The sequence below is a fragment of the Leptidea sinapis genome, chromosome Z, assembly GCF_905404315.1.
Source record: "Leptidea sinapis chromosome Z, ilLepSina1.1, whole genome shotgun sequence".
NCBI lineage: Eukaryota > Metazoa > Arthropoda > Insecta > Lepidoptera > Pieridae > Leptidea > Leptidea sinapis.
In genome coordinates this window covers 137,442-147,235 of record NC_066312.1, presented here as the reverse complement: position 1 = coordinate 147,235, position 9,794 = coordinate 137,442, and the positions used below count along the sequence as shown (strand labels likewise).

The following is a 9,794-nucleotide window of genomic DNA, read 5'->3' as shown; positions in this document are numbered from 1 at the left end:
GGCCGGCCGGCAATCGACATTCACTTAAACTGATATTAGGATAAGATGTCATCCCCACTATCTGACTGTGTGGCGGTCCATCACAGTGCGGTTTCAAGGAGCTTTCTTCCACGAACCACAAAGTTGTGGAATGAACTTCCATGTACGGTATTTCCGGGAGGATACGACAAGGGTATCTTCAAAAAAAGCGCGTACACTTTCCATTTAATTTATATTGTAAAATAAACTGCCCAACGCCAAGTACGCTGACTGCGATAACCGCCATCGTACCACAGGTCACAGCTCACCGCGCCAAACTAATGTCTTATTTACACGAACCTTACATTGTTACCGTTTGAAACGTTAAAGTTCAGTCAAGTTTACAAGACACTCAAACATCTAAATAGTATAAACAATAACATGAGTCTCGAACAGTTGGGTTAGAATTAGTGGTGAAACCGGTCCCAGATGTGATCAATGTGGTTAGTGGTGACTCAGTAGATGTGTTATGTAACCTGTCTCATGTCCACCGCAACACATCTGCTGGCCACCAATGTAGTAATCAGTTATAGACAGCGCGCAGTGAGCCACAGTAGTGCCTTGTGATGAGTGAAGTACTCTCGCGAACAAACACTTGCAGTGTGGGGACCACGTGGAGCGCCATTGGTGGCTTCGGCTCAGATCGATGTAGACCCACGTGTGGCGGGTCGGGTCCACTCAGCTCCCAGCCAGCATCGAGCACGTTAACCTTCCTGCGAGATCTCACTCCTCCTAGTTGTTGACGATTCTCGAAACGAATTTTCACTTAGTCCTTTGATTGTGACGTTGATAAGAGCTGCTCCCGGGGGAGAAAAAACACCTGATGACACTTTTTGGAATGTAGTAAATGGTTTAGTAATAAAAACACTTATTTGACCCCCTGGCCCACCGAGGATACACTTAAGTCATAACTCCGCTCTTCGATAATATTCCCCTAAGATCCTCGCCAAGCATAGCGCTAGCTTCTGAGATCTTGCCTGAAGACAGGGCCTGCCAGACAGGCCATACAGACAGTACATATAGCCATAGTACTGTCTGTATGGCCTATAGCAAAATCAAATTGGGTGCATATACATCAAGGGTAGCACAGCACTGCAATACTTAACATCGGTTCCAATGATAGAGTTTCTTGTCTCTATGAAGTCACGTCAGAGCGCAATCATCCAGTCACATGTGGATGTGTTTTGACGTCGCACGTGTCCGTTTCTTAGTGGTTTATTGGTTTATTGGTGGGAAAAAGGGGCGCAAAATAGTCTGGTAGCCAATAGGCCATATACCTAGTGATAATGATTATTTATTTAAATCTTAGTGAGCTTATTTCAAGTGATCGCTGAAGCACATCACATGGTGAGCGGTGAGTGCCGTGCACAGCTGCCACGAACTGCTGCGGTGTTGCGTGTGCTTTAGCTCAGGCTGCAGGCTTCCTGGAGCAATGCCTGGAGTACGTCACCACACCGTGACTGGCCCTCGCTCGCTCACGCTGTTTATGATTTTGTACTACATATAATATCCTTCGGTATTCGGTACCTTCACATAGTGTGTAATATAATATAGGTGATGTGTTGGTATTCACTACCAAGGTCGGGACGGTGTACGTGTCCAGCGAGGGCAGCAGACCGTGCAGGTGGTCATGTGCAGCTGGTGACGCCGCGACATGTTGCAGGCCAAGCTGGAGATAGAACACGTGCTGGCCCAGTTTGATGATGGAGGCATCCCCCCGCTGCCAGGCTACGAGCGACCCGCCCTGCCGGAGCAGCTCGCGCGACTCAGGGAGTGGGCGGCGGCGGCGCCGGAAGCAGGTGAGGCATTGGTGTGGCGGCACTAGCGACAATCAAATGTTTCGAAAATCGATATTTAAAATATTTAATTGTACTCATCATCGAGGTAACAGATAAATGATTATATTTATCTCAAAAAATGGGAATGGCCATTTTAAGCTATCAAATCGCCCGGAAATTTACGTTTATCTAAAAAAAACTATTTTTTTCTACTTTTATCAAAATACTAAAATATCAAAAAAGATGGCTTCTTTTACATATAAAATGAGTAACACAACGATATTTTACAATACAAACTACAATAAGACGACATAATTGAATGTGAGGAATCAGTACTGCCAATCAATTTGAACCTGTTCATAATAATCTATATATTTGTTATAATATAGTTAAGTGACAATGTTTTAAATTAAAGGATAATGTGAATAGCTTTTGTTTTATAATGATTGGGCGTGTTTTCATACAGCCTATACCTATTCATTGGATGTAGTAGCAAAATATATAATATCGTTGCACATTGCAATTCTTAGATATACAAGTACACGTTACATGCAGTGATAATAATAACAGTATTAATTAAAAAATATATTATTTGGTAACATCTATGTTATTGTAAGATGTCAAAATACAAATCAACTTCCATTTGTATTTACGCGTGCCTTTTTCAATTTGTTTCTCTCTGTTATTCCATTTTAACCCTTTTTTATTTCGTTATTGTTTTTCAGCCCTTAGATTTAATTCCTAAACAATGTGCTTATAATGTATAACCCCAAAAATAATTCGGAAGATTAGAAAAATTTATTTGCAATTCAAAAAATATTTTTTTAGGAACCCATTCTTTTCTAAGCCAATTTCCTGACTATTTTCTTATTTATTATACTGTAATAATAATACTGAAACTCTCTTACATAAATTATCTCGCCCCAAACTAAGCATAGCCTGCACTATGGATACAAGACAACGATATATTTAATACAATATACTTACTTAAGCATACATCCATACATCCATGACTCGGAAACAAACATTCATATTCATTATATAAATGATTGCACCTACCGTCATTCGAACCCGGGACCTCTAACTCACGCAGGCAGGGTCACTAACCACTGGGCTATAGGGGACGTCTATACTTCATATTGAAATCTCAATATACTTTCCTGTGTGTGCACTCTGTTTCTGCCATCAATAATTTATTTTATTTATTTTTGAAGTGATAACTCCTTGTGGGTAAACCGCTTCGTTATGTAACGCTATACTTCCCTCAGAAAAGAAAATAATTTACACAATTTTTAAGAATTACATAGGGCACACTAAAAGTTTTGTAGTTCTAGCTAATCATAACTATTTCAATTTTTAATGTTACATTTTATGAAACATTGCAAACTTCTTAGTAATAAAAATAAAGAATTGGCGGGAAATCATTTGTCAATTGCTATTCATCACAAATCAAAATTCTACGTACGCAACGTAAATGGAATAAAGTCGAAAAGATTTCAGAGCGGTGATTTTTTTATGATTTTAAAGACTTCTCTCTCCGCAAGACTGTGCCGCTCGTCTTCAAAATCGGAGAAGAGAGAGAAGAGAAGAGGAGAGAAGCATCATGCTTAAGCACCGTGAGGCGATGGTTTGCTGAATTTGAGAGAGGTTGGGCTTCTTTACATGACGAATTCCGTGAAGGGCGACCTTCAACTGCCGTCAACGAAAATAATGTTGCTACTGTTAAGCAGCTAATTGAAGAAAACCCGAGGATTACCTAGGAGACAATTCGAGGACTATTGGGGATTGGTATGAGCCAAATTCAGAAAATTTTACACGAAGGATTGAAAGTACGGAAACTTTCTTGACGTTGGATCCCTCGTGAACTGACAGTGGAGCAGAAGCGGGCTCCCGTGGAATGGTGCTAACAGATCCTAATGAAATACGACCACGGACATTCTAATGCTGTTTATGACATTGTCACGGGAGACGGAATGTTGATTTATTGTTTTGAACCCGAAAAAATAACAGCAATCTTGTGAATGGCTGTTTGAAAATAAGAACAGGCCAACAAAAGTGAGGCAGGCGAGAAACGTTGGTAAAAAATGATCGCTTTTTTGAAGTGAAACTGGGTGCATGACGGTAAGGGCCGCTGCGCAAATTTATGATTTCAACAATATGGATATCGAATTCGAGGTTCACGAGGGTGCAGAGAACGAATTCGGGATTATTTTTTAAATTTTGTATCTATATGTGCCAATAAAGTGTCACGAAAATGTGGGACAATTTTATCCAAGAAGAGGGATAGGCAGATTGAGACCGATTGAGTAAGAGTGAGAAATAGCGAACTTTGCATAAAGCACATGGCACCGCTAGTAAGTAGAACAACTTCGCTATATGCGTTGTATCATGCAGGTATAGCGCGCGGCAGCGAAAACGTAGAACATCTTCCCCAATAGCTGTGTATCGTGCAGGTTTAGCGCACCGCCGCGAGTAAGTAGAACATCTTCCCTCCTAGCGTTGTATCGTGCAGGTGTAGCACGCGGCCGCGATAAAGTAGAACATCTTCCCTACTAGCGTTGTATTGTGTAGGTTTTGCGCGTGGCCGCGAGTAAGTAAAACATCTAATAATTTGTAATATCCACAAAAAACATTTGGTCTAGAGAAAAGATTAGGATAATTGATATAGAAGAGATTTAAAAATTTGTTTTCCAAAGAATCTTCACTTCTGACATGGGTACTTTGTACGCACGCAATTTTTCTCTCAGCTACGGGTCCCATCTGCACAATTCCACTTGAACATCAAAAGAGTGTTAATGCCGAGTGGTATTCTATCATATGTTTACCCAGGGAGTTAAAAAAAGTTCGCGAAAGACGACCAAAAAGTCGCGTTTTCCAACATCATGACTACGCTTCTTCACACACGGCCAACAAAACTAAGTCATTTTTAGCTTCCAAAAAAGGACAATTCCTCACCCATTCAGCACATAGCCCCGACCTAGCACCCTGTGATTTTTGTATTTTCTCCAAAATCAAAGATTTAATGAGAGGTGTCCCTTTTACCAATTCCGAAAAGGTATTGATAGCGTTCAATCAGCCAGTAGAAAACATGTCTTCAGATCTGTGGTCCTCCTGTTTTAAAAAAAGCTTCGATCGTATGAAAAAATGTTTAAGATGTAAAGGAGAGTATTTTGAAAAGCAATAAATATAATATTTCGGGTATAACATGTTGTTTTTTTAAGTTACGCAATAATTTTAGTGTGACCTACGTACAACTTAAAGGCTTTAAAATGGTTTAAAAAAAATAGTTTCAAATTGTTCAGTATTATTTAAAAGTGTAACAACACAAACTACCTCATCAATAAACAGTTAATACTGGTATTTTAAATCGCGCTAACTATATTTTCCACCGAATCAAGTGGTGTAAATGACATACGTCATACAATATAAAAGTTTCGTTGCTTATTATGGCCACTGTAATCCAATTGTTACTGTCATAGAATTAAACGTGATAGTTATAATGAATATACGCAAAATTCTTAAACGTATGGATTATGTACATATACAAGAATTAATAATAATAAAATGTGTATGGTCATACGTGTACTCAGAGGCAGGGTTATAAATAGCGAATATTATACAACTCTCAGTCATTATTTCTCAAATCGGTCAATGATACTGAAACCTACAAATACCTTGGTATGCCAGAATGTCTGGGCTTTTTAGATAGGGACATTAAACGGGTGGTGACGGTAACGTATTCTTTAAACGGTGAACTAAAGTTTTAAAGTGAAAAGAAACTAAGTTTTTTATGACGAAGTAAACAAGCAAACTTAGCGCCAATAACCTATAGTTAAATAGTCATAAAACTAAACATATTAAAATTTAAAAATGTCAAAAATGTAGATGCGAATATTTTATTCAACGGAGAGGTGGTAAAACCATTGGAATCTGCTATATTTCTTGGAATAACTCTTGATTCCAAATGGGGGCACCCATATTGAAGGATTGGCGTATAGGCTTAGATTTAGATGTTTTTAACGTTTGTCTCTTAAAGGTTATTGTAACATAAACGATATTCTTAATAATATTAATACCACAGACTGGAAATAACGCGAAGTGAAATTGTAATACATATTTTTATGAAAAACATCTCGCTGAGTTTCTTGCGCCCGTACATCTCAGCTCTGAGGCAGTCTATTTTGAATGGGTGGTAGTTTTTGACGTTCAATAAGTGATTTTGAATCCTATTTTGAATAAAAATATTTAAATTTGAGTAATTATTTGAATCTGGTCGAAATAATGTACGTGCTTTGAACAGCTGGGAAATGCACCTATTAATATACACTCAGTTAATATACACTCGGCATACTAAAGTGGACTCAGACCGAGCTTGACGCCCGAGATAGAATGGTCCGTATACTACTGACAACATACCGGATGCACCATCCAAACTCTTCTCTGGTGAGATTATACATCCCACGGAAATGTGGAGGCCGCGGGTTTCTAAGTGCCAAAAACCTGCATAATCGTGAGCTATATTATCTCAGGGAATATTGCCTACGTAAAGAATGGGCAATGCATCGAGATATTTATAATTATGAATAATTTTTGAAAAATGAATAATTTATACTAAAAGCAAAATGGTCAAATGATAAGTAGAGGTGTTCAGTGATTTTTGTTGAATATATTTTAGATGAACATTCTTCTTTTTTGTTATATGGTTGAGTTCCTGTGACAGTTTTCATCATGCTCGCTTAAATGTCACTGCTTGTGGCGGCGACGTGGGACGGGTCGTTCCCTTCCCTAAAATATGGTCGAGGGAGGCGATGGCTGGCCCATGCGTCATGGTCGTGAACGGGCGCTGCTTGCGGTGGCAGGATGATCCTGGTGCCGGAGACTCGGATTCAGATTTTAAAAATTTATTGTGTGTATGGATATATAAATATTTATTTAGTTATAATCGCTTATAAAATGCTCACAGAATACCTTTATTTATTTATGGTCTATGTGGATGATGCAGCTACTGTACTCAATAATCTTTGTATTAATTTACATTTACTTTTTTGACGTACTCGTGTAAGACATTGACTATTTGACGTTTGAATGTGTCTGTTGCATCATTTTACATTTAACATATTATATTGTAGTTTGAAACGATTTGTAAATCGATGTACTTAAATGTAAATCTTGATATAAAAGAGTGGCAATGAGTTTCTTGCTACTTCTTCTCATTACCTCAACCCTTTACGAAGTAGCAGATTCAATAAAATAAATATTTTATTTTTCTGACATTCATAAGTGGCATTGCCGTGACCTACGTGAATAAATTGATTTTGATTTGATTTGATTTGATATTGTGGCAGTAGATAATTGACTTACTCCGCTCTATTTATCTAAAGAGAACTGGCGAAAATCGGTGATACTCAGTACTCAAAATGGCTTGAATGTATGTAGGGGAAAAGAGCATCACGGTTTTATCGGGCTTTCTACCGGCCTGATGTAGACTTCATTTCGTCTGTGTCCTGGCTGCGATCTACGATATTTTGGGAAACTGAAGGATTTTCCTGTGCAATTGTTGATGAAGTTATCAAGACGAATAACTACCGGAAATACATCACGAAGGATGGCACAATAGACATATGTCGAGCGTGTCATCATCCTGGTGGGTCCATCGCATATTATTTCCGGTTGTTCTCTTCTTGCCAGTGGAACTCATCAGTAACTTGCTCTTCCGTCTTTGTCCCGTAGTACACGTATACTTCGGAGCCAGTTATCGAATACAACCGCGCCAACTCTACTAAGATCGATCTATCATCACGGACAGAACTATCATTGCTAATAAGCCCGACATTGGTTGGTAGATCGGTTAGAGATATTACCGTTCTGTGTGATGATAGCCTCGTGAAAGTTGAGATAGACACATTGTCTGAAGTATCTAGACCTAGCACACGAGGTTACTATCATATAGGATGTAGATTCAACATTAATTTTACCGATAGTCGTTTCCATAAATGGTCTTATAGCAAAGAGCCTCGACCATAATCTCGAGAGGCTCTCACTTAATAACTAGATTAAGGGTCAGATACCTACAGGATAGAAGGTAGCTATTTTGGGAACGGTAACAAGTATCATTCGGAAGTTACCTAACTCTATTTTTATATTTAAATTGATAATTTTGTTTTTAAGAACTATGTTATAATTATAAATATAGGAAATAAGATTAAGTTGTAATAAAGTATATAATAATATTTTTTTTTACCAAAATTAAGATACAAAAGTAATAGTGTTTAGGTCAATGGCCTCAGTTTAGTAAATAATCAGCAAATTGTTGTTCTTCAGTATCATCGCGCATATTTTCTTCTCCAAAGTCTTAAAAATAACCATACCAGAAATGTAATAATAAAATGTATCAAGTGTTTTTATTATAATTTCATGATTCCAGTTAGATTTTACAATAAAATGTGTCCTGTTGACAATAATAAATTATTTACAATTTTACTAGCATGATACGATTGTTAAACATCACCATATCCAGTGGGCCCAAAACAAATTGTCTCCTTTCAAATGTTTGCAGATGACTTAAAAAAATATCGAGTTCAATTTAGTTCAATCTACAGAAGATACGAACATACTACAAAATGATCTTGATTGGAACTGCGATTGGTGTGTGTAATAGAATTGTCTTAAATTTCTGAAAATGTTTTTATTTTAACTTTTCTCGGAACCAAAAAATTCACAAACTTACTTCATAAATGTGTGTCCACTAACAGAAGTTATAATGCAAAATTTAGGCGTCATGGTTGACACAAAATTAGATTTTAGAGAGCATATTGAGTACATTTGCAAAAAGCCAGTTCATATTAGAGGTTAGAATAGGTACAGTCCAAATTTTTATATTATCTCTCATATTTAAGTTATCTTTGTCGTCAGTTAGACTTCTACGAATCTACACTTGTGCATTTTGATATGATGCCTCTTGTACAGCGTAGGAAAGTTTCAGACCTTTGTCTTTTTACACAAACTGGTCAGTCATAACAAACATAGACAGTCCTCTATTATTAAGGAAAATTAACTTGGTTGTCCCACGTCATTACAGCCGTATTATTAATAAGAAAACGTTCAGTCTACCCACAACACGCACAAATTATGGGTAAAAATTCTAGTTTGTATCGAATTTGTTCTCTGTAAAATAAAGTACTCTGTCAGAAGGTAGACATATTCAAACAGTCAGTCCCCAGGTTCAGAAGACTTCTGCTAAAAAAAGCAGATTGATGGCTTGGGGTCTGTGGGGTTGAATCCCATTTTTAAACATAATAAAAAAATTCTCACTGCATGAAAACGGATAAAACGAAATTTTCAAAAATTTTAACCCCATTCCGATTTATCGCCTCCGTAACCTGCATACTAAATGTCATTAAAGGAGATTGAGCCGTTACCGAGCTTCAAATATATATAATATACATATACTAGAATTGCTCGTTTAAAAGTATAAGATAGATATTATAATATATTCCATGAATAATGTGTCTCTTGTTTCAGTTAAAATTGCCAATTACTTTTATTTTATGGGATATTTCTTAATCTCAATATTTATATCAATATTGAGTCACTTCTAAAGTCGTTTCATTATCCATCCATTCATCCAGACAAGATATCCAGTGCTCGACGAAGGCCTCCCCCAAAGATCTCTACGACGATCGGTCCTGCGCTGCCTTCATCCAACCTACTCCGGCGATCTTGACTAAATCGTCGGTCCATCTTTGCTGGGAAGGTCCGATCATAGCCCTCTCCATTGCCCTCTGAGTAACAATGAGCTTTCTGATAAATATAATCCATAGTTAGCGACCACGTCTGCGTTCCGTATGTCAACATTGGCAACACAAATTGGTTAAAAACGTCAGTCTTAAGTCACTGTGGTATATTGGACGAGAAAATTTTACGGAGCTTCCCGAACGCGAGTGTGATTCGACGAGTGACCGCTTTCGCGAAATTGGATCTGCCAAACTAGATTATTTG

At 37.7% G+C, this 9,794-nt stretch overlaps 1 protein-coding gene across 1 annotated transcript in view; it reads left to right on the top strand.

Annotated features, from left to right (window-relative positions):
- The first annotated feature begins 1,782 nt into the window (after positions 1–1,782).
- The window catches only part of LOC126978747 (pleckstrin homology domain-containing family G member 6-like), a 72,530-nt gene continuing 64,518 nt past the window's right edge, over positions 1,783–9,794 (top strand). Inside the window, exon 1 of the mRNA XM_050827795.1 lies at positions 1,783–1,817. The gene's annotated coding sequence lies outside the window, so the exon portion shown is untranslated. The remainder of the gene's footprint in view (positions 1,818–9,794) is intronic.